The sequence below is a fragment of the Myotis yumanensis genome, unplaced genomic scaffold (genome assembly GCF_028538775.1).
Source record: "Myotis yumanensis isolate MYYU_CA2020_CCGP unplaced genomic scaffold, mMyoYum1.0.hap1 SCAF_8, whole genome shotgun sequence".
NCBI classification, from domain to species: Eukaryota; Metazoa; Chordata; class Mammalia; order Chiroptera; family Vespertilionidae; genus Myotis; species Myotis yumanensis.
This window is the reverse complement of record NW_027223759.1, coordinates 48,637,324-48,651,963: the sequence shown is the minus strand read 5'-3', so window position 1 is coordinate 48,651,963 and position 14,640 is coordinate 48,637,324. Positions and strand designations below refer to the sequence as shown.

General features: G+C 38.0%; 1 protein-coding gene across 1 annotated transcript in view; it reads left to right on the top strand.

Annotated features, from left to right (window-relative positions):
* Positions 1-14,640, top strand: part of B3GALT1 (beta-1,3-galactosyltransferase 1) — a 500,198-nt gene that overhangs the window by 166,448 nt on the left and 319,110 nt on the right. The gene's annotated exons all lie outside the window — the stretch shown is intronic.

Sequence of the window (14,640 nt, the reverse complement as noted above, 5' to 3'; positions counted from 1 at the left end):
CTCACCCCAAATTAGAGTTTACAGGGGACATTCTTCATTTGCTTGTGGGTAAAATATGAATCTCAAAAAAAGTTCACATCCTTCAGCAGAAATAGACTTAAAAATTCAATATATTATCATAAGTTCAATAAACATGTTAAAGGTACAGAAGTCATAACATTAAAAAGGAAGGGGGAGTAATCAATGATAGTGAGAGAGGTGGCAGTGTGCCAGTTAGGGTGGTTTTCCTGGAGTCTCTGAGGGTATTTGAGTTTTGAAAAAGAGAAGGAGCATATTATGAACATAGAGTTTCCTGACTTTCCCTTCCACCTGGAGCCCAAGGTGATTTTTTATTTTCTTTCCCTCCACTGCTGTCCTGGAAAGGTTTTGCCTTTGGCTGCTCAGTGATTTAATTATATAGATAAGAGAAGGAAGAAGGGGAATTCTTGAGTGAACCAGGACTCAGACTTGGGGGGGGAAGTTTGTAGATAATTTAGAAGGAATATTGAGTAAGGGCTGCTGTTGTACGTGAGGAAAATAAACACATGAGAAAGGTGGGGACTTTTAAAAGTATTTCTCTTCTCCCTGGCCAGTTTGGCTCAGTGGATAGAGTGTGAGCCTGCGGACTGAAGGGTCCTGGGTTTGATTCAGGTCAAGAGCACGTACCTTGGTTGTAGGCTCCTCACGAGCCCAGCCCTGGTCAGGGTGCATGCAGGAGGCACCCAATCAACGTGTTTCTCTCACATCGATATTTCTCTCTGTCTTTCCTTCTTTCTTCCACTCTCTTTAAAAATCAATGGAAAATATCCTCAGTTGAGGATTAGAAAAAAAAAGTATTTCTCTTCTTAGAGTATGATTCACCTTTATGGATTCAAGAACATAACTATTGCAGAGTAATGTACAGTAATGGATCCTCAACCCATTATTTTAAGGTCAGGGACTAAACTATATGGGACAGAGAAAAGTAAGTAGATATTTATTGGGAAGACAAAGAGATATATACCTGTTGAGAAACTAAAAAGGACAGAGGTATAAATAAATGAAATACTGCAGGTTCTTGAGTTGACTCTAAAATATTTAGTACTGAATATTGTACAGAAGGAAAGGGAATGTATCAGAGATGTGAGTATATAAAGCTATGTCTATGGGGTATACCACTGGAATATGGTAACTTTCTAATCAACCAGTTGGTTCATATTTCAATAGCTATTTTAATGTACTGTTTGCATTAGATTACCAAACTGGCCAGCTAATTGATTTGGTTTCTTATTGACACAATATGATTACTCATTCCTTACATAATGCAGTTGCTGGTAGAGAAATGCTGACATGAAATTAGGCTAGATTGATCAGTCTAGAACATTTGTAATATCTTTTGGCATCGTCATTTGTCTTTCCCCTTGTCTTTCAACCTTTATTTATCTTATAGTTATAATCTAGCAAAATTGTGTTGATATAAGCATCATTTAATATCTGCAAAACTGATTGTATTGTGTGTGGGCTGTGTTGTCACTGTCTTATGGCCAAAGGTGGATTTTAGGTGAAGTTAATCCAGTAAAGATTCAGGCCTCATAAATGCTGGATCTACCCCTGCAGTTATCTAAGATACAAATTATGTGGCACAAGTTGAAATAGCTATCAACAATACTTTAATCAGTTTTTGAAGCTACATCGTAGGTTCTTATTCTTACTATTTGAAAGACTCCTAAAATTTGATATGATTTTGACCCAGATGTTAAGATGCGACTTACTCATTGGGTAGTTTGCTCTCCAAGAAGAGTACATAAATGTGATTCTAAAATTTTGGAATTGCCAATCTATATATATATAAGAACCTAAGCAACTGGAACGACTGGAATGACCAGAATGACTGGTCGCTATGATGCGCACTGACCACCAGGGGGAAGGCGGCACTCAGCTGACTGATGGGCGCCAGACACAGGGCTCATGGTTGGCCTCTGCAGCCTGGAGACCACAGTGGAGTGGCAGCGAGCCTACCAAGTGGCGGCGGTGGCAGGTGCAGCAGGGCCGGGATGAGCAGGAGCAGCAGGAGGTGTTGGACTGCTGGTTTTAGCCCAATCCCCACAGGCCACACCGAGGGACCCCACCAGTGCATGAATCCATGCACCGGGACTCTAGTTCAGATCTAATTACTGGATGATTGAAGATGTTCTCTCCTCATAACAAATAAATATATATGCTATGCATTGTAAATATCACATCAGGCTTTATATATCTCTTTATTAAACTACTGTATTATTTTGCGAGGGCTGCCATAGTAAAGTATCTCAAATTGATTGACTCAAACAACAGAAATATATTACAGAGTATATCACAGTTCTGGGGACTAGAACTGAGATGGAAGAGGCAGGGTTGGTTCCTTCTGAGTGCTGTCAAGAAGAATCTGTTCCATGCCTGCCTTCTAGCTTCTGGGGGTTTGCTGGCATCACTGTTGCTCCTTGGCTTCTGCCACATCACTGATCTCTGTTCTCCTCTTCACATGGCGTTCTCCCTGGGTGTGTGTCCAAATTTTCCTGCCTTACAAGGATACCCATCATATTGGATTAGGGGCCCACCCTACTGCTCCGTGGCCTCCTCTTACTAATTATATGAACAACCCTATTTTCCAAGAAAGGTCACATTCTGAGGTACTGGCAATTAGGACTTCAACATATACATTTGGGGGAACATAATTCCACTCATGGTAGTAAATGGATGAGAAAGGACATTATGATATTAATGCAATTGCCTTGTGGACAAAGCTTAGAATTCAAGTTAGCAGCTCTAGGTATTTATCTTGAGTAAGCACAGCTAGAGTTAGGACAGCCAGAAGTATTGAGCACTTTTTAGTGTCAGTGAACATAGTTATAAGTACTTGTTATTTTTATTCTCTGGAGTTTAGAAAATTTTATATCTTGCCCACTGGTAGTGGCCTCAAGTCACATTTCAATTCTGGGGCCTGCAGCTCTACACAAAGAACTGAGGTTGACAGATACAAAACATGATGCTTTGTGTCCTATTAAACCCTGACAGCTTTGGGGCCTTTTCCTTTAAGGGGAAAATATTGTTGACAGTTTTGAGATCCTGTCAACTATTTTAGGGTCTCAATATCTTAATTATACATGCTCTACAAAGGTTCACTCCCTCATTTAAAAATATAGGTATCCTATTCAAAACAAAATCCCTTTATCTATACCTTTCACTAAGATAAATTGGCTTCCTTCAATATTTAAGCAAACTTAAGCAATTTATTTCATCATCTACAATCCATATTTAATTTTAATTGCTAAAATGAAATCATTTAATCATTAAAAAGAAGGAAATTAAGGAAGAAGAGGCAAAAAAGAAAGAGAAAAATGATAAATAAGGATGACCAATGTGTAAAAAAAAAAAGAGGAAAGACTTCCTTCTGAACTTTCAGAAAGCCTTTCCTAAGTCAGTGTTGTAGTTCCGTAAATGATTCTGTCTACAGAAGATAAAAGGAGCAGATTGGCCAATTACTTCCAAACTGCTTGATCACATCCATCTTTCCATTAATTATTCAAGCTTTAGGAGTCATCAAAGCATCCTAATGCACAACTCAAAAGAAAGAGCAAAAGCTAAGACATTGGCAAGTGCTTATGTTTAAGATTCCTCCTACTTATGAAAATATGTGCTTTTCATTGTTGGGCTGATTTAAACCTTGTAACATGGGTAGGGGGATGACAGTCTATTGGAGAAGGGGAAAGAAGAACATAAAGGTACTAAAAAATCATGTCAGCAAGGAGAGCTAGAGGTGCCAGATGAAATGACATCCTTGGTGTTACATGACCCACTCTAAGTTGTCCCTATTGTGCCCTCACTAGGCCCAGCCAAGAAGTGATTGACCATATACAATAATAGTACTTGTGTCTTTAAGCAAAAACTAGCTGCAAGAACAGTGTGAGGATCATAACAAGAATGAAATGAGATGATTCGACAAGAAAAAGAGGAAGGATGATGCCGTGAGATATAAAATGTGGAATGAGTTCCACAGAAACATTTTTACAAAGTCTGTAACATATTACTTTAGTTTTATCCCAATTGTAAGTTATCAGACCATTTTATGGGCACTATAATGTCAGTGGAAGTGCATGTCTAACAAAATAATAGAGTGAATTACCAATTCTTTGATGACCATCACAGAGAAACAATTAGACCCATTTGTCAATGTATCCTGGTGTCTAATAGTTTTAAAAAATGGATGGCTATGGAAATGATTCAACATTTTAAGGATATTTATCCTCATACACATTTCATCGAATTATCATTTTTTTTTCTTCACTCATGCCTTTACAGTAAGCTGATTGGAAAGCCAACAGTAAAACCACATTTTGTATGAAGTAAAAAATACTAACAATGTGTGAATGGCATTTGAAAGGTCTCTTTATTGTTTGAATCAATTGATATTTTGATATATTTTGGGTTTTATGTAAGTTGGCCCAGAACATTAAAATAGAATACTCTATACAGAATAGATCTTCAAAATAAGAAAATCTGCTAATAAAAATAGCTGTGAGGCCTGAGATAATAGCATTCATGACATCATAAAGGATTCCTTTACAATAGATACAGTTAGCAAGCTCTTTAAAAGCATAGTTTTAGATATTGTTTATAGTGCCTTATTTACCCAGAGGGCTTTGCTTCACCAATTTTAACTTCAACATTCATTGATCTTCTGTTTCTAATCCTTTATAATCCTGAGCGCCACTACTCTTCACCTTTTAACTCATTTGACAATTATTAAAGCGGGTAAGGACAAAAAACTGAAGGGAAAAGAGGAAAGCAAGAGGGTTTTCCCTAAGAACTGTGGTTGACCCTTGAACAACATGGGTTTGATCTGTGCCAGTCCACTTATACACTGTGTTTTTTTCCCCAATAAATACCTGTCCTGTTTTTGATCTGAGATTGAGAGTATGCAGATACTAAGGGCCACCTGTATGCATTGATCTACACTTTTTTATATAGGGGACTTGAGTATCAACAGATTTTGTTATCCACAGGGGGTTCTGGAATCAATTTCTCTGCAGATAGCAAGGGACAACTTAAGTTTTGGGGAAGTCAAAAGTTATGCACAGCCCTGACCAGTGTGACTCGTTTGGTTCCACATTTTCCTATGCACCGAGGGATTGCTAGTTCGATTCCTGGTTGGGGTATATATCTGGGTTGCTGGCTCCATCCCTAGTAGGGGGTGTGCAGGAGGCAGCTGATCAATGTTTCTCTCTCCCTCTCCTTCATTACTCTCTAAATTCAATAAAAATATGTATTAAAATGTTTTAATGTTATACATGGATTATTGAATTTGGGTGCACCCTTAATCCCCCACCTCACTTTGTTCAAGGGTCAACTGTGCTAGTTTGCTCTGTCTCTTCCTTCATTTCTTAATTAGAGGGCTGAACCAGGTGATGTATGAAGCCCTCCTCCTCAGGACTAAAATGCTGTGATGCTAAGTGAGACACTAAAATAAAAACTGCAGATGACAAATTAGAGCAAATGATAGTGTGGACTTTCCAAAATTGCTTAAAATATTCAAAACCAACTTTTAAAAATTAAGATTCAGCATTGGCATGTTTCGGATTGTGCACTCTTAAATCCTAGGTGTGCCACTTACCAGCTCTGGGACCTTGGGCAGATCAGTTAGCTCCTATAAACCAATTTCCCGCTCTGTTAAATAAGAATAACAATATTACTAAATAAATATGTGAGCGTTAAATGAAGTGGTATAGCAACAGTGTAATAACAACTAAGTGATTAATAATGTTGGCCTTTATTATTCAGATAAACTTACTTTTTAATTATTGATTCAAAAATACCGATGTGTATTTTATGTCAATCATTGCACTAAATGCTGGGGATGCAGTAGTTGAAGAACAATCTTTTCTCCTCCCTGTTGGTTACCATTTGATTATTTAAATGTGGATTGTCATGTGTTAATGGGATAGCAAATATTTTGTATATATTAATTTTTGTTTTTAAAATATGTGTGACTGAGAAGGAAAGGTAACAAGTCACAGATTCAAATGTGTAAAAAAGCAACTCGCATTTGTCTACCACTAAGTATAAGTCAACTCTCTGGTTTTTAATTGATTGGGAGCAGAAAATCTAATCTTGCCAGTTGAAGGTAAATTAGTCACCTGTTGTCCCAAGCTCACTCACTTTGGGTTAGATTCAGGATTTTCCACCACCACTTTTTTCCTATCCCCTGCCTTTTTCTTTCTGTTGAGTTTTTATGTGTTGTCCAAGAATCAGGTTGTCTGATCTGTGGTTGCATCTCTGTCATCTACAGTCTTGGTTGTCATTTTCTTATCAGAGAATCAAATTTCTGTCACTCGTGGGAGTGGGGTTGAGGTTCTTGTGGTATCTTCAGAAAAAGAATTTTCTAAGATTCACAGGGGAGAATGAGATGTGGGAGAAGACTTTAAGTTACATGCCTCGGGTTCCAAAGTCCCCTGCCTCTTAAGCCAGTCCTGGAAAAGGTGCAGCTAGGGTTCCAGCAGAACCAAAAGCAGGGCCAGTGTCCATGTTGCAGCCAGGTGTAGCTCAGCATCCACGCTAATTAAAGTTCATTGGTCTAGTGCAGTGGTCAGCAAACTGCGGCTCGCGAGCCACATGCGGCTCTTTGTCCCCTTGAGTGTGGCTCTTCCACAAAATACTGACTTCTGCGCATGGGCCATGAAGTTTCAATCGCACTGTTCGTGTGTTCCCGCACGTGGTATTTTGTGGAAGAGCCACACTCAAGGGGCCAAAGAGCTGCATGTGGCTCTCGAGCCGCAGTTTGCCGACCACTGGTCTAGTGTGAGCACTCCCACATTGCCGTGTGCCATGTGGGCGCAGGAAGTGCATCCTCCTGCTACAGGAGAGCCAGAAAACCTGCAGGCCAGAGTGAGAGAAAGCAAAAACCAAGAGGATGCACTTGCTTCTTTGTTTACAAGTTTAAATATTCAGATTTCCCCGCCCCACCCCTTGCAGTGGCCACGCCCACCCTGCCCACTAATTTGTTCCCTGGCTTGGTAAGCACCTTCCCATGACACTTACTGGGCATGTGTTTAAACTGCTTTTGTCCAGTCCCTTTCTCCCAGCGATTAGCGGGGAACAGACTTGAGAGTGTTAGTGCAGCTTTTTGGCAAAGTTGTATAAATGGTATGCCTATATTATTGAGCCTTCCCTTTCCTGCTTTCCTGTTAAATAATAACCAGGTTATTACAATGGCATTATTTTTATTTCTGTCCTGTAGGCATTGATAAAATGGAATTTGCTCCTGAGGCCATAGAGTTCTGCCACTGCAGCCCTAGGTCCCTGTTTGGCTTTTACTGAATTTGTGGTTTGCTAAAATTTAGCAGCACCCTTCATCTAACCTCCCACCCCCTAGCCAGAGGCACTTACTGTAACGCCCTGGTCGCAAGCCGCTGTCACAAAGAACCAAGAGACGCTTCTCATGCAAAAAGCAAAGGGTTTATTGATACCAGCATGCTGGGACTCACAGCCTACTCTGAGCACAGAGCAGTGTCTGTGAGTACCGACCAAGAGTTTAAGCACACATTATATACTTTTTAGCAAACGGGGGAAGTAACCTGGGGTCATTCTACTGGAGATCTGGCGCCATGTGGGTCAACATACCTATCTGCTTTCGGCGGGGAGGGAATGTAGTTTGGAATTTTTCACTAATGATCTGGCTTTCTAAGTGAGTTAATGCCTGCTGGTTTTTTATCAGGCCGTTTGTCCTTCAGTTCCCTCCCGGGCTGCAGCCATCTCCCGTAACCTCCCTGGCTGCAGCTGTCTCCCATAAAAGTTGTTTGTTCTATCTGCCCCTTCTGACCTTTCTGATTACTCTGGTGCCTGTCACTTACTATGCAAACTTTGTTCAGCTACAGCAGTGGTTCCCAAACTTATTTGGCCTACTGCCCCCTTTCCAGAAAAAATATTACTCAGCGCCCCCTGGAAATTAATTTTTAAAAATTTTAATAGCAATTAAACAGAAAGATATATGTATTAATGTTTCTACCTTTTTCGTAAAATATAGTAAAGAAAGGTGTAAATTAGAAACATTGAAGTTTGAAATTATGAAACTATTTATTGAACTCAGAATAGAAAGGTAATACAAAAAAAGTTAATCTGCACCTGTGGCCATCACCGCCCCCCTGGATCGCTGCAGCGCCCACCAGGGGGCGGTAGCGCCCACTTTGGGAATCACTGATCTACAGTATCCCCTTGCACCAAGTAGAGTAATCCTTTAGGCTCACTGATTCTCAGCTCTCTTTTGTTCCTCGGCCATGGTCTTCAGAATTTCAGTAATTTCCTCTATACCTTATGAGAGCTGAAGAAAGCTTGGGTATGACAGGAGTCTACCTCAGGCCTTCTCTTTACTTAGATCTGCCTGGCAGACATTTCTACCTACTGCAGCTGACAGTTGGGTGAAGGGTAACCAGCAAGGAACTTTTCAATTCCAGAGTAGATGTGAGGTTAGTCACCAGTGCAAGAGTTACTGAATATTTTGGGGAGTTTTTGTCACCCAACTCTCCTGAATTTCCATCCCAAAGTAGGTTCAGGGAATAGGGCCACCTATACTGTCTCTTTTCTCCTTTCTCTATCTCTTCTTTTGTAGTCCAAAAAGAATTTTTATTTTTATCACCTCTAGGTTTCCTAGGAAAATTCCTATAGCATCACACATTTTCCCCACCCTTTCTGTGGCCTAAACCCTTTACTCCAAATCCTCCAGGATTTGGCTCTTGATATTTAAATCCAAGCTCTTAGAATTTTTTCCCCATAAGTAGTTGGTACTTGCAATTCAAAGCCATCCTTTAAAGACTATTGTCTGCACTGTTGAGGTAGAAAGGTCAAATTAGTTGCTCAGAGGCCAAAAATGTGATTCTTTGTTCTCTCTGAATCAGCATCTCATACCCTAAGGCAAAGAGAAAATTTTCTTTGCTACTTAAATATAATAGTAGAAAAATAGAAAGTCAAAAAATAGCACTTAGAAAAATACCCCACTGCAGAAGGAAATCCAGAATGATAGGTGTACTGCATATTTACCTATGTTTGCCTATCTCCATAAGTGAAAAGAAAAACAAAACAGAAATCTGCCAATTATATGTCTTTGTATTCTAAGTTAAATAATGTTCTCTAATTAAAACAATGTTCAAATGTTTTTGCTATAATAGAGCTATAGATGCTATTAGTGAATCTGTTTTAAAAACTCTTTTAACATACACATGCTGTCTTGGCCAAACCTTCCTACTTATAAACTTCATTGATTCATTTATTGAATGCCTACTATATGCCATGGTATAGGAATAAATAAGTGTGTGTGTGTGGGGGGGGGGGGGGGGCAGTAGGCACTTTCTTAGTCTACTGAATGCTGAGAATCCAGGTCTCAATCATCAAGTGAACATAAAAAATGCTCAAGTTTACATCCCACAGAGTGTAGTGGTAGAGCTAGAGATGTATTTGGTATTTCCTACCTCTGCCACTAGAGAGCACTCTGTTATATCCCCAAGAGTTAACTCATGCTAATACATACAATTTTAAGGCTGAGTTCTATAAAAGGCTCTCTTAAATGAATAATATACAGAAAAAAAAAATGTGTTTTTCAAATAATTAAAACACTTCCCACCTATTAGCTATCATTTCCCAAGATGCACCTGTTGTTTTAGAAGAGTGGAAAATGACTTCATCTGTTTAAACAATTCAAATTTAGCATTTTGGGTTTTCTTTCTTCTTGGATTTAAAATGGAACAACATAAAACCATTTCTCTTTGCAGTTCTGTGCTAATAAAATATTCTCATAATTGGATTCTAATATTACTAAACTCAAATTAATAATACATCAAAATCTGAAGAGACAAATGCTATTTTGCAGCTATACAGGGGAACTTTCAAAGCTTCATTAGGACTAGGTTTTTTCAAACAATGACATTTATTTTGAGCCTTCTTTATTCTTATAGAACATGATCTGATGAGAAGGCAATATGAATTAAAGATGATCCTGAGATTGAAATAAATTAACTCTTTCAGGATACCAGAGATTTATCTCATATACTAAATTTCTACAAATGCAAAATTTGAAATATACATTTTTTTTTACAATTCTTCAGCCCAGTGTTTTTGAAATTTATATAATATGTAGAGTCTTTTTAAGGGAAAAACTGAAAGTAGAAAAAGCTCTTTGCACCTTAGCATTAATTCATTATAATTACAATTACTTAAAATTACAAATATATAAATAAAACCAGGCATAAATGCTTTGTACTTATACATCTTACAAAATATAATTACAAATAAAATCTACAAATATGAGAAACTCAATTTCACAGTAATGATTTTTAATGTAACAGGAGATAGATATTTTGTTTAAATAAGATATCTGTTTACCATATGAATATGGCTTTGTCTTGCTATACTCAGATTCCTATATAATTTATGGCAATATAGTGCAGAGTGACAATTCTAATGTTTGTGGTGGAAAGCCCTTTGTGGAGTGTCATCATTAGGCTTTTTCTCTCTTTGTTCTTATTAATAATTTTTGGTGCCAAAATGATTGTATCTATAAGCATGAACACTGAATTCATATGAGAGTATATGGTTATAAAATAGTGGTCTAGGTGACTCAGAAAACACAGGTTATTTACTAAATTATTATGAGAAATCAAAACAAATATAAAATTACATTATTAAAGAATAGCTTATAAAAGGGCAAACTCAAGATCGTTGTACAAATATGAAAAATATATAAAAAATTTCTGCCCTAACCGGTTTGGCTCAGTGGAGAGAGCGTCGTCGGCCTGCAGACTGAAGGGTCCCAGGTTTGATTTCGGCCAAGGGCATGTACCTTGGTTGCGGGCACATCCCCCGTAGGAGGTGTGCAGGAGGCAGCTGGTCGATGTTTCTCTCTCATCGATGTTTCTAACTCTCTATCCCTATCCTTTCCTCTCTGTGAAAAATCAATAAAATATACTTAAAAAAAATTCCTTTAACTTGTTTTTTAATGAGGGCATTAATAAGATGTTATCAACTGGTTCAATAGGGAATTCAAAATACCACACATACATAGTTGAATCAGGAATGTTGAAATGAATCTACAAATGGATGCAAAATTGGCCTTTTCCTCTTATGGTTGGAATAGGGGGAAATCAATTTTCCCTCCACCAGAACAAATTTGCTTGTCTTTGGATCAATATCATTTTAACTGCTATCAGTTATCTGTAATTTACAGCTTTGTAAAATAGCTCAAATTGCCCTCTAAACAGTCACATAATCACAAAGGGTATGCTAGGTTATGTCTTCTTTCCAGTAAAGATACTCAATTCATTTTAAAGTCTCACAAGTTGTCTTCCCAGTATATTTAAGAGGAATATACAGACCCCATAGAACCTATTCATGATCTCTGTGGAAACCTTGGAGATCTCCACAGCTCAGCTATGAGTCTTGAGAACTGGCCTCTAGAGGCAAAGAGATGCCCGGAATGAGCCTTTAGTCTTAGAGGAATATGCAGCTCTCTCCTCATATAAAAGCTAAGCAACCTGTTCAGATGAGTTGGATGACTTCTAAGGGAATAAGAACTGTGACACCTGATTCCATATATTTTACACATGAAAATTTTGCCCAAGGGCAGAGACTTACAATAATAAGCCAAATCTTCTCTAAGACTGATTGAGGTTTTATGTTTTGTTTGTTGTTTTTTTCCTGAGGAGGAGGGCGGTTACCACATACCAGGTATTGCACTAAGTATTTTACATCTATTATTTCATTAACTATCACAATAACACTATAGGGATATGTTTATGAGTGAGAAAAATTCTGCCTGAATTAGCCAAGTGATAACTATTAAATAAAAACAGGGAAAAACCAAGTGGATAAGTCTAATGAATTTTGCAATAATCAGGACAGTGGGTATCTTAAGGACTGATTTAGATTATATATATCCTAAAGTTAGATACTTAGATATACACTGGGTGACCAGATTATTATGACCACCTGACCTTTGTAGGCAAATTAGCTATAATTTCGCGCTGAAGTTGCTAGAGGGTCAGATCATTACAAACGTCTGAATAGCACAACATACCTAAGTATTGTTGCTGATCAAGTTCATCCTATCATGTTGATGGCATATCCCAATGGAGATGGCTTCTTCCAACAAGACAATGCGCCATGCCACGGTGCTCATATTGTGCAGGAGTGGTTTCAAGAACATGAGGGAGACTTTACCTTGCTTAGGTGGCCCCCACAATCACCAGATCTCAATCCAATTGAGCATTTGTGGGACGAAGTTAAAAGCCATCAGGCAGCTGGTTCCACAACCATCAAATCTCACAGAACTGGACAGTGTTATTCATCAGGCATGGTGTCAGATTCCTCGCATCATCTTTCAACATCTTGTGGAGTCAATGCCAAGAAGAATCGCTGCAGTATTGAAGGCCAAAGGTGGCCCAACGAAGTACTGATAGGGTGGTCATAATAATCTGGCCGGTCATAATAATCTGGCCACTCAGTGTATATGAAGCACATCCTAGTTCTTCACACCTCATCAGGAAAATTGAGGCTACAACCTGAATTTTTTTTCATAGCCTTATGTATACATTTGTCATAGTACTTGCCAAATGCTATTGAATTATCTTCTTATGTGTTTATGTCTCCTTAACTTCATTGGCAAGGCTATGAGTTACTGTAGACTCGGAAAGTGCAGTGTTTTTTTGTAAAGGTCACTTGTGCAGTGACTGGCCCACACTAAGAGCTGCTAAATGTATACTTTTGAACTAATCTAAAGTATGCATATGTGGTAAAGCTAATTCCTAAAATTGGACCTTTGGAAAAATTCAATCCTAAAGCAATAGTTGCAAAAATTTTTATTTCCTCTTTCAAAATGTTTCAGTGCTATTAGATAGATTTTAGTGTTCAATAAATTTATTAAATTCGGAGCTGCTTAAAAATTGTTCTAAGGACACATGGGAAAGGCTTGTCTTATCAGTGGATACAGGCCTGCAGATGGAATGTGACATCTTTGAGACTCAGTAGGGAAGAAGGCTGTGACAATGTAAAAACCATTAGAAATCGTCTAGAATTTTGCACCACAATTATGTATCCAGTGGATTGTCAGAGAGAAGGCGTAAGTGCCAGTACTTATAAAGTTCTTCAAATCTCACAAACTCAGTATCACATTTTTCCTTAAACTATTTCTTAAAATACCAGTGAGTATCAAAGAATGACTCTGTAAGGAACTGGGAACACAGATAGCTGATTTTCACATTGGCAGGAAGAAAAAACAGAAACCAGAACTAAAGTGAGATTGAGAGAATAAAAATTGGAAAAAGTCGAAGGAAAAATTACACTAAAATGCTAGGAAAATGTTTCATTGTGTTAAGTATTTTAATTATTAACTACTTGGTTGGAGAATAAAAATAAAACATGGCATTTTAAAAGACTATTACTTGGTCAAGATAGATAGATAGATAGATAGATAGATAGATAGATAGATAGATAGATATCTTACATATAGAATATGTTAAACCTATGTAAACAGGAAGCATAATTCCTAATCAGCAATAGAGGATTTCTTTTGAATTTATCACTGACCAGAGTAAGAAAGTAATTAAAATGCCATTCTACAATTTGGATTGAAATCTGTCAATATTTTCCGTGGTCATATGGGATGGTTATCTAGAGTTCCAGGTACTTTAGAGTTTTAGTGGTCTGTTTCTGTCCTGCCAGTGGAATACAACCCAAACCCTAAATTGTCTGGCCAGAGACTAGAAAGGATAGCAGAGATCAGTAAGAGATGATATTGAGGGTGTTGGTTTGATTAAATACAAACCATTCATTTACCCTCTATGGCTGTTGTGTAAAGTAAGCTTCTCATTCCAAACCTAATTTTTGAACAACTCACTGTTTCTAGCTTATTTCCTCTTAGAGCAATCTTTTAAAAATTGTGTTAGTTTCTTCCTAGAGAGTTTCACAAAATATAATAAAAATGGTTCTTGTTTTGTCTTGCTTTTTACATACATTCTTTTATTTTTTAAATCTTATAATGAATGGCTCCTCCCATTTTGGAAAGAATCATTTAGAAAGCCAAGGAACATGGTATTTTTTGATACCAGCTAAGCTAAGGAAAAAGTCATGTGACCACAGAGGGACTTCATTTAAAATGTGTGTGTGTGTGTGTGGAGAGAGAGAGAGAGAGAGAGAGAGAGCGCGAAAGGGAGAGAGAATGAATGAGAATTACCTAAAAGCATTTTATATTGGAATGCTGGTATTTGTGGTGATACATTGTATATCAAATACGGTACCTCTCATGTGCAGCCAAGTTTGAGAACCACTGGCTTAGTGGGTAGAGTGTCCGCCTGCGGACTGAGGGGTTCCGGGTTCATTCCAGTCAAGGGCATGTACCTTGGTTGTGGGCACATCCCCAGTAGTAGGTGTGCGGGAGGTGGCTGATTGATGTTTCTCTCTCATCCATGTTTCTAACTCTCTATCCCTCTCTCTTCCTCTCTTTAAAAAATCAATTAAAAATAAAACTTAAAAAAAAAACCAAAAAACTGTTCTATGCCTCTCCTTGAAAGCTTTATTGGTCTCACCTCCCCCAATCTTTAATCACTTGCTCATAAGAATTCCAAAGATATCTATAATAATGAAAGCATAATATGCTAATTAGGA